The sequence below is a fragment of the Artemia franciscana genome, chromosome 2 (assembly GCF_032884065.1).
Source record: "Artemia franciscana chromosome 2, ASM3288406v1, whole genome shotgun sequence".
Classification (NCBI taxonomy): domain Eukaryota; kingdom Metazoa; phylum Arthropoda; class Branchiopoda; order Anostraca; family Artemiidae; genus Artemia; species Artemia franciscana.
Genome location: NC_088864.1, coordinates 55,414,515 through 55,426,259, shown reverse-complemented (window position 1 = coordinate 55,426,259; position 11,745 = coordinate 55,414,515).

Sequence of the window (11,745 nt, the reverse complement as noted above, 5' to 3'; positions counted from 1 at the left end):
TAACAAGTCAGTGCAGTACTTTACTATTATGCCGTCTAGCTGCATCTTCCATAATCTTGGCACCGCCCCAGTGGAGGTGCCATTACAAGAAAGGATGCTCCACATTCCGTCCCTAGACAGTAGAGGGAGCCCGCCAGCACATCTCAAAGGGGTGAGAGGGTGTAAACATCACCTAGCTTCACGCCAAGCGAAGTGACGGCCAACGTGCTCCGGGCGACCTGTTGGTCTAGGGCCCCTGCAGTTAATCATACCCAGGAAATATCCAGAATTATCCTAATATGAGAGCGAATTTGGCTACGGCATTCCCAGCTTTAAGCGATGCGTCGAGGCTGGCGACCTCGTCGAAAGGTGAGCTAGCCACCATCTTAATAAGGAGACAAGGCCTGAATATCGGCTGCTGGAACCTCTGTTCTATGAAATGTTCACAAACGCAAGCCTTCGTAGCTGAATAATTTTGTCTATATACCTTAGACATGCTTTGTGTTACAGAGACAAGATTGAATGGACGAGAAACAATTGACCTAGTAGTCCCTTCGGGTAAAAGGGACATTCTGTTTAATTCTGGCCTAATGGATGGTTCTGGCCTCGCAAGAGTGGGAATAATCATGACACCCAAGATCGCATCGGGACTCATGGACTATGAAGCAGTGTCTGACAAAATTGTGATGGTATTTTTAAAAGGTCAGAGTAATACCCTGACAATGCTATGTGCGAATGTCTCTGTTCGTGACGCCCCTGACCAATTGAAAGACAATTGTTATGCCAACCTCCAACTGACTCTGAACAAAGTTCCTCGCAAGGACATCCTCGTAATCGTTGGTGACTTTAATTCCAGGATTGGCACGGTTAAACATTTCTAAAATGGGCCGTTGGCAACCATGGTTAGGCTGACTGTTATATTAATAGAGTTAGACTTCTCGTGTTTGCTATGCTGAATAGTCTCAGTTTGACTAATACATGGTTTAAACACAAACCGTGCCACACTTAAACTTCAAGATCACGAGATGGTCGAACCCGTTTTCAAATTGACTATGTACTCGTTTATCGTCGCTGGATGTCAATATTGAAGACTCGAGAGTATACAGAGGGACAGACACAGGATCAAAAAGTGGATCGAACCATTTTTTTTGCTGAAGTAGAAAGTTAGATTCAGACTCAGCTCCAAAAAAATATCTGCAACTAGATGCATTTTAGACCCAGAGAAACTTAAACTCCTTGAAATTAAATAAATCTATAAGCTTAAGCTTGCAAACTGTTTTACGGTGTTGCAAGATAATGACCGAGAATTGAAGACCAATCAAGCAATTTCTGAGACCGAGACAAGAGTCGTGAACAAGCAGGAAAACTTTAAACCATCGCTAAAGATAGGAAAGCGACAGAGCAAGTTCTGAAATCAAGTGAAAGAGGCAGCTACAGAAATTCTCGGAGTAAAGGTCAAAAAACCCGAAAGACTGATTTCACAGAAGACAATAGAACTCTCTTTAAAGAAGAAATAATTGACTGATAGACGTTCTGCTTCTTTTGAAGCACTCCGCAAAGATTGTTACAAATCTGCTAAGGCAGATAAACAAGCATTTTGGTCTAATGTAGCCTGTGAAATGGGAAAAGCTACTGTAATCAATGAATCACAGAAACTCTACCAGCTCCTAGGTGAATCAACCGGAAAAAAGAAGCAAAGATCTACCCCCACGCTACTTAGTAAGGACAATAAGCTCCTCACAGGCAAATAAGATCGTATCGAACGATGGCGTACTCACTTCCAATAGCTCCTTCACCCACAAGAAAATGACCACAGCAATCCATTCCATCCCACAACAGCCCAGGTATGGGACAACAGTCATCATCCGGGTATGAAGATAGCAATATCACCCCTCCAAGCAGAGAAGAAACTATCCATGCCATAAAACTATCGCAGTAGCTATCGCAGAGCTCCACAACTTACTCACGAATGTCTGGGTCAATGAATACATTCCTGAAGAGTGGAGGACCTCTGTAATAATTCCTGTATTTATGAAAGGGGATCAAGCCCATTGTACAAATTATAAGGGAATTTCTCTTAGACAGATTTCTGCAAAAAGTTTTTAAAATAATAGTGTTAGATAGGCTCAGAAATATTAGAAATGATCGGAGGAAACCAAATCAAGCAGGATTCAGACCTGGTATGGGATGCTGCGATCACATTTTTATCCTGAGACAGATCCTGGAACACCACCTTATACACCAGCAGGAAACAATACAAGTCTTTATCGACTTTGTAACGGCATTTGACTTGGTGAAGAGAAACACTATCTGGGATACCATGAGGGATGATGGAGTGCCGTAAAAAATTGTCTCTAGTTAAGGCTTGTTACGTTGGAACGAGGGCATTTGTAAGAGCAGACGGAGAAATCTCTAAAGAAGTACCAATTGACGAAGGAGTGCAACAGGGTTGTCAAACACTATCAATAATAGACTTTGATTCCGCCGATGATGTGGATATCTTGGACAGTTCGTAACAGAAGCACAGCCCAAGATAGATTATGACAAGATAAGAAAAAGATCTCTATCACAAGCCTCAAAGGGCCGAATTCAGACTTCGCAGTCGACAAAATACATGGTTGCACTAACAATTCAAAAAAAACAACAACGAAAAACAAAATCATAATGAACAATCAATTTTGAGTCAATAAATAAACTGCAATAAGCTAATTAAAAAGCTAAAAAGACAAAAACCGGTCAGAATAAACTTGAACAAAATCAGAGGCGCCATTTGGGGGGGGGGGCGAATGCCCACCCCAGATTTTCCAGGGGGCCCAAGCTTCCACAAAAAAGGGTCCTTTGCTGGCCATAATAATAACACTATTTGCTATTAACCATTTTAAAATTTGAAAGCACGTTAGATACATAATCTAATTCTCAAGCTCTGTCAAATGCCCGTTTCCTAGATGATTATATTAATATTACAAATTCTGAATATTTGCAGTAATTCCTCAGAGCTGATAGACTAAAATAGGTCAGTTCTTAGCCTATCATTTCTTGATGGAATCGTTCCTTGTTATCTTCCGATTGCACTACATCGAAGCAATTACGCGAGCAACGAAATCGCTGTCTCAGCAACTCCATGCCGTCGCCGTCGACTTGGTTATTTCTCGGTCACGCACCCTGATTCAGGCCACAAGAAGCAAACTCACCAACCTGCGTTCAGATGCTTCATTTGTATCGCTTTTCAAGAAGGCTAAAGAGTTTACACCAGAAATCGAAATTGAAGTGCCTGCTGTGAATGGACCCGCGACTAGACCCTCCTCTGTTGGTCAGAAAGGACGACCTTGAAGAATTCAAAAGATCACCAGGCATCGGAAACAATTTGTGACAACTTTGACGCTAGGAAAGAATTTCATCGAATCTGGAAATTGTACTGCTACTTTGGTGGGTGTAATGAAGCAAGAATACTTCAAAACTTTTGACCGTCTACTAGCCGAATTTGACAGAAGGTTCACGGATAACTTGCCAGTGCTGAGTACGCTCGAAGCCTTGGATCCAAGCTCAACCAAGTTTATGGACACAGAGCTGCTCAAGCTTTTCTCTTCTCTTTAGGGCGAGCTGGATATCGACAGCATTCTTCTCGGATCTCAAGCTGGTATTGCCACGCGTTTCTTGCTCAATGGGAAGAAAAAGCCGGAAAACTTCCTAGACATTGTCGACCATCTTCAGGCATCACCAGTGGCTTACTCAGAAGTAATTAAAGTACTTCGTATTGCTGGCACACTTCCTGAGACAACAGCGAGCAATGAGCGTTTGTTTTCTAGCCTAGAAATAGTGAAAAACTACGTGCGGTCTACATCAGGAGATGATCGTCTCAGTCACCTCCTTTTGATATTTGCAGAGAAGGATTTAATAAAAAGTTTGGACTACAACCAGCTTGTTGACGATTTTGCAAAGATGAAAAGTCGGCGGTTCCCCTTGTTACCTTGAATGTTGTTATATTTTTTTTCTTGTTATGTTTTTCCTTTTTGTAAATATATTTGATCTGGAAGATTTCTGCTGAACGGACACTTAGATTTTGGTTACAATCCTCAGCATAACAATGAAGGTTACTTTCACCGACGTATTGTTTACTTAAATAAGAAAGTCTCTCGCTGAGGAATGCCAGTCTGTAGTCTGGTTGAATTTTCCACTTTCAGTTTAAGGCCGTGATTAAGTGAACTGGTGGAACTTGAAAATCCCATGTTAAATAAAAAATTTATACTTAAAAAGTACTCAAGTATTCATTGGCGGATGATGCCGCTTTTAATATCAGGCCATAGCTTCTTGAAGATGCTACAAAATGTTTGAAAGGATTTTGCTCTATTTCTTCTAATTGCTTAGAAATCTTAGAAAATGTCTAGGTCTTTTTCACAAGTGTACACTATGAAAGATATTGCTCTTGGAACAAAATCGGTACTATCATGAGCAGAAGCCAATAACCTGTAAGAAGATTGGAACCATTTTTCGATGTATTTTCTTGTTTTCTAACAGTCCCCTAGAATATTTTCAGCTACCTGAAATTTTTACAAGTCGGTTGCCATAAAGAATCGTTTCAGATCGCCGATAATACCCCCTAGAGACCAAAATGACAAGCTGGTATAATCAGCTGACAAGCTGGTATAATCAGCTGCTTGTTAATAGATTGTGAAATTTTCATAAATTATTTCAATGCAATGAAGAAACCTAGAAATGAAAAATAGTCAGGAGCCTTCAGTAAAGTTGTGCACACAAAGCCGAAATCATGGGGGAAGTTAAATCAAAGCAAGGTATACATCTTAAAAGTGTTACCACACATAGACAGTACCTTTGTAAAAAGTTTTTGGAGCTTGGTAGATGCAAATATCCAAAATACCTAATAATGCGGTAGGCCGAAGAATTAGACAAGTCAAGAGATTTCAGTCATGCGACATACCTTGAGGCGGAGCAGAACCTGTAGCTTCTTCCCCGTTGTCCGACCGGATCGTGACTGGTGGTAGAAACTTGGATTGCGACGAATTGAAGGATTGTCGACGGATTTTCGATCCTGCATTTTTCATGCGCGATCTAGAGACGAAAGCTTGGAAGCAGAGATGAGGGGGAAACAACCCCTAAAAGTCATAGAACCTTAACGAAATATACACCATCAGATTCAGCGTATCAAAGAATCCTACTGTAGAAGTTTCAAGCTCCTATCTACAATTAAACAACAAAAAACAAGTTTTTTTTAAGTGAAAGTAAGGAGCGACATTAAAACTTAAAACGATCAGAAATTACTCCGTATATGAAAGGGACTTTTCCTCCTCAACGCCCCACTCTTTACTATAAAGTTCTTTACTGTTTTAAAATGTAGTGTTAAGAGAAAGAGTCAAACGTTAGCGTAAAGAGCGGGGTGTTGAGGAGGAAAAGTCCTTTTCATATACGGAGTAATTTCTGTTCGTTTTAAGTTTCAATATCGCTCCTTACTTTCATTTAAAATAAAACTTTTTTTTTAATTTCTGGACGTTTTTCAATTAATGCATGGTTTGATTTTGGCTCTCCGCATATAAATAATTAAAACGAAATTTGCATATTAATTATTTGGGGGCTAAATGGCTTTTTCATAGTTTTATTCGTAAGATTTTGAGAAAAAAAGGAGTGAGGGAGGAGGCCTAGTTGCCCTCCAATTTTTTGATTACTTAAAAAGACAACTATAACTTATAATTTTTACGAACGTTTTCGTAAGTAAAAATTATACGTAACTTACGAATTAAATTACCTAGCGAACATCAATATTTGCATGTTTTTATTGCGTATATGAGGGGGCTCACCCCTCGTCGATACCTCGCTCTTTACATTAAAGCTTAAATTTTGTCCCAATTCCTTAAGAATGACCCCTGAATCACAAAGGTCGTAGAATAAATAGTTGAAATTTCTAAAAATACTTTAGCGTAAAGAGCGAGATATTACGAGGAGGTAAACCCCTCATATGCGTAACAATTTCTGTTCGTTTTAAGTTTTAATGCTGCTTCTAACTTTCAGTAGGGAAAAACTTTTCATATTTATTTTTTCATTGTTTTTTTTTTAAATGCTAGAAAATGCTGCGTCCCCTCCATCGAAAGTTTCTTCCCCCATGAGAAGTTCCTCCATGGAAAGATCCTCCCCGGTAACCCTCCCCCTCAAATATCCCCCAAAACCAAAAAAATCCCCCTGAAAACGTCTGTACACTTCCCAGTAACCATTACTATATGTAAAGACAGGTCAAAGTTTGTAACTTGCAGCCCCTCCTACGGTGACTGCAGGGGTGTAAGTCCTCCCCAAAGACATAGTTATTAGGTTTTTCGACCATGTTGAATAAAATAGCTATCTCAGAATTTTGATCCGCTGACTTTGGGGAAAAATGAGCGTGGGAGGGGGCCTAGGTACCCTCCAATTTTTTGGTCACTTAAAAAGGGCACTAGAACTTTTAATTTCTATTAGAATGAGCCCTTTCGTGACATTATAGGACCACTGAGTCGATACGATCACCCCTGGGAAAAAAAAAAAATAAACACGCATCCGTGATGTGTCTTCTGGCAAAAAATGCGAAATTCCACATTTTTATAGATTGGGGCTTGAAACTTCTACTAAACGGTTCTCTGATACGCTGAATCTGATTGTGTGATATTCGCTAAGATTGTATGACTTTAGGGGTTGTTTTCCCCTATTTTCTAAAATGAGGCAAATTTTTTCAGGCTCGTAACTTTTGATGGGTAAGACTAATCTTGATGAAACTTATCTATTTAAAATCAGCATTAAAATGTCATTCTTTTGATGTAACTATTGGTATCAAAATTCCATTTTTTACAGTTTCGGTTACTATTGAGCCTGGTCGCTCCTTACTACAGTTCGTTACCACGAACTGTTAAATATTAGTTCCTGTAAATATTCTGTAATAATTTCTGTTAAAAGGAACAGAAATTATTACGCATATGAGGGGCTCACCTCCTACTAATACCTCACTTTTTACGCTAAAGTATTTTTAGAAATTTCAACTATTTATTCTACGGCTTTCGTGATTCAGGGGTCATTCTTAAGAAATTGGGACAAAATTTAAGCTTTAGCGTGAAAAGCGAGGTACTGACGAGGGGGTGAACCCCCTCATATATGTAATAAAAATATTAGAATACAGAAGGTCGTTACGTAAGCTAATTTGTAAGTTACTTATATCTTTAACTAATAAAATTTATTTTTACTAATAAAAACATTCATAAAAAATTAAATGTTCTAGTTGCCTTTTTAAGTAACCAAAAATTTGGAGGGCAACTAGACCTCCATCCCCGCTCCTTTTTTCTCGAAATCATTCAATCAAAACTATGAGAAAGCCAAAATAAAAAAAAAATATGAAAAAAAAAATAAATAAGCAAATTTTGTTTTAATTATTCATCTGCGGAGAGCATAAATCAAACATGCATTGATTCAAAAACATTTAGATATTAAATTAAATAAAAAAAGTGTTTTTTAACTTAAAGTAAGAAGTGACAAACAAACAGAAATTATTTCGTCTATGAAATGGCTGCTTCCTCATCAACGCCCCGCTCTTCACGCTAAAGTCCGGCTCTTTCTCAGTAAAAAAACTTCAGCGTAAAGAGCGGGGCGTTAACGAGGAAGCAGTCCCTTTCATATACGAAGTAATTTCTGTTCGTTTTAAGTTTTAATGTCACTCCTTACTTTCAGTTATTTTTTTTCAATTTAATTCATAAGAAAACTTTGGTTTTCTAAGAATCCTCGAAGAAAGCTTTCAAGTAAGTTTGGTATTTAGTTTCGAATTAATCAACTGAGGTATTTTAAATAGTCTATCCCTAGGGAAAAAAGTGGAAAAAACAATAAATTTAAAAATGCACTCTATGCATGCCGTCACAGTTTCATATACATGGGCATTTGTACTTGAAAATGATTGTGCTCTTTTGCTCATTTTCTAATCTCCCTTGGTCGGTAATCAGGCTTTGCAAGACGCAGCCAAATATGTTACTATTTCTCGGCTGAAGCATCTCGCCAAAGGAAGCTGTCTATCAAAAAGTTTCACAAAACTTGATAATTGGTGCTATTTGAAGTTATGACAATCGACGGTCTCTAGAGAATTAAAAGACAGAAGGCTAACCTAGCTTCAATTTTGAAGCTCGATGTTTTCAAGTTCGCTTAATCACGGCCTTAATCACTTATCCTCGTTGATTGTATTCTTCGTTGTTATGATTAATCTTAGAGGTCAGAGTGGCTGAGTTCCACATTTGGTTACAGTACATTTCCAAGTAACACACGGGTGCTGAAAATGCATTTTTACTTAGAATATTCGATCAATGTGCTGCCAAAACCCAGATTTTTCTTACGCGACACAAAATGAATCGGGGGGGGCCAGATGGAGTCCATGCCCACCCCAAGATTTGGCCCAAATGGCGCCTCTGAACAAAATACTAGTCAGGAAAAGACACTGCAATAAAAAATGGGAGGAGAAACTAGTTTGATATTTTATTTATTTTTTCTGTGATGAATAGGACAAAAGTTTTTTTCATATCTGGAAGTAACGCAACGAATGGGGGACAAAACTGGGATGGGCTCAGAAACAGATCGAGGCAGTCGTAATCTGGATGGGGAGTGATGTTCGGGGAAAATACTTGCCGTCAGAGGGTTCATTACAGCATTTTTTTAAACAGAGGCAAAACGACACCCTCCTTCGTTCAAGGGTTTCCAAACTAGGTTTTCTTAGGAGCAGAGAGTAAGGTACCTTGCTTTCTTTGAAAATTATTCACAAGATTCTTTTTTGGGTTGATTCAATTGTGTCTGATTCTTCACGAGAGATGCCAGGGTGCCAAACAGGACAAGCATATTCAAGATGCGGGTGGACAAAAGACGTGTACATCCTTAAGGAGTGAGAAGGGGGGACGCTATGTTTATTTAGGAGCTTAAGGAGGGCGATAGACACATTAATTTAATGGTTGATGTCTTTACCGTGGATATCCCACTTTAAATTTGAAGAAATTGTGACCCCAAGTAACTTGAGGACACATAAATTTCAGGAAGGATAGGATTAAGAAAACAGGGCGAGGATTTGAGGAAATAAATTGGCATTATCATAGATTTAGAGGGGTTTACTGTCATGTCTAAGTCCAAAGCCTCACCTCTAATTTCATTGAGGATACTCATAGGGTCACTTATTAAATTTCTGAAGTAACTTTCAACAATCGTTAGGTCATCAACAAATTTCCATCGGTCAGCAATTTCCTTCGCAAAACTGTTGATCATGACAGAAAAAAGGAAGGGGCCTAGGAGAGTACCCCGGGGTATGCCATTGTAGACAGAGAGAGGGTTTGAGTAATGGTTCTGGTATTTAACCACCTGTGATCTATTTGTTAAAAAGGAGGCAATCAATTTTACCAGTAAGGGATGGATGTTGAACTTACTAACTAATTTCTCAATTAAAAAAAAATGTGGTTAACAAGATCAAACGCTTTCTGAAGGTCAATAGAAATTAAGTTTAGCCAGGAATTAGGCCTTTCGAGGATTTTCCCGATGTGGTCAGTAAGAGAAACGAGGTAGTGGGAAGTAGAAGTTGATTTTAGGTTTCCGAATTGCTTCAGGTCAGTAAGAGGTAGGATTTTTTCCTTTAGCAAATCTGCAAGGAATCCTTCATACAATTTTGAAAAAATAGGAGTAGGAGTAATAGGTCGAACGTCTTGAAAGCCAGGCTTTCCTTTTTTTTCTTTTTCAAAGGGGTAATAAAACCCTGTTTCCAAATATTTGGAAATTGCCCAGACTTCGCAATTTTGTTAAACAGGAAAGACAAGGGCTTAGAAAGGAAGTCGCCGAAGGCTCTAATAAGAGGAAACGGGATATCCAAAGGACAAACATTGTCTTCCTTAGTTTGTCAGTTCTTCTTTCTATCTCAGATGGGGAAACAATCGGAAAAGAAGGGGATGAGGCTCCTATTGATAATTGGATGGACAATGCGGGAAGGCTCCGGACAACGAAAGTGAGAAATTTATTTAGATTATTTGTCGTAACGTCAGGGGGCTCTGGTAAGTTAAAATTGAGTGGGTCAAGACTCCTGGTGCATAGCTTTTTAGCCTCTGAATCCAATTTTTTTGGTTTATTAGTGAACAATTCTTCGATCTTACTTTTGTAGTACAATTGTGCCAATTTACGAATTTCTATTTTAATCGATTTTCGTAGGATATTGGCCTCATCGAGTTTACCATTTTTAAAAAGCTTCAATTTGGTTCTAATTAGTGTTTTTATTGTTTGATTAATAAAGGGTTTATCACTTGAGCACCTTTTTAATTTTTTTGATTTTAATTTAATTTGATGTTTATCAATTAGCTTTTTATGAAACAAGGCCGTTTTCTCATCAAGGCTTTGTAAATTATAAATGTCAGATCAATTTTCTGTATTCAGCCACATACCAAAAGAAAGAAGACCAGGATTTTAAAGAGGGCGGTAAGTGCTATAAGCTATTGAGAAATAATGCTTAAAATTTGAGGAGGAGGACAAAAGAATGGAAAGATGATAACTCCGACCTAAAGGGGGCAAAGTTGAGGGAGGGCTGTAAAATTGTACATATTAGTTAAAATGACCTCAAGGGAGGTATTTCTCCGAGTCGTCGGTGTTGTAACAGTTTGCTTTACTTTAAGTGAAGGACAAAAAGAATTCATTTTAAGGTCGTTGGCATAGCCAACTAAAAAAAGACCAGCTTTGGGGTACTTAGAAATAACAAAATCAGCACTTGCTTGTAATTTCTGGATAAAATTACGTTTTGACTCAATATTTTTGATTTGGGGAGTAATAGAAAGCAGCTATTGCAATAATACTAAATGGACGAGGGAGTACTTTTGGTCTAACACTTAATCAAAGGATTTTATCGGACTCGGATAAGCTAGGGACTCGAGTAACCTTTGCATAAAGGTGACTATTAGTAAAAAACGAAATTCCGCCACCTTTTTGTCCCGAGTGGGTGATCTGAAGGACGGAGTTTAATAAACTCTGAATAATTTGTCAGGCGTAGGGACCCTGGTTCATGGGATTAGACTTCAGTAGCAGCTATAATATTTATAAAATTTGATTCTTAAAGCACCTCAAGTTCAGTAAGCTTTACAAAATTAAGACTTTCAGCATTAGTAACTACAAATTAGGAATAACAACCGATTGGGGAAACGCGACAGGGAAACTTGATGGGTTTGAGAATTTTTTGGGTAGGGTTTTAATTAAATTTTACTATGCTTTGGAGAAGAAGGGTAAGAGAAGGATTTGCCTTGAGGATTTGGAGGTGGGGGGACGGGCAAGGATATGGACGAAGCATGAGGAGAACAATTAGGATTTATTACAAGACAATTATTAACTGCAAAAAGTCTCAGACCTGATTCACTTTGACATGGTAGGCACGAGGGATAAAATGACTGGGCTGTGGGTTGGGTTTCGTAAGGTGCTGGGAAAGGGCAGATATTTTACTTTTAGACGTCGTGGGTTGTAGTCGAAATGCTGGAGGTGGATATTTTGGGAAGAGTAGATTTAGTGTTAGAGGGAGGATCAGAGGGGAGGGGGAAAGGGGGGAGCTTCAGGAGGAACTGTATATACATGCTGAGACCGTCTGATCTGTGAGGAAGGGGCCCAGTAGTGGTATTTCAGGTGAGGGGGCAGATTGTCCCCTCGCCTCAAGTTTTTTGGCACCGACTAGATTTTGAAATTATTGCTTAAAATATTAAAATTATTAAAAGTCTCTGAACGATTAACATGATGATTAGACTTGACTTTATTAAA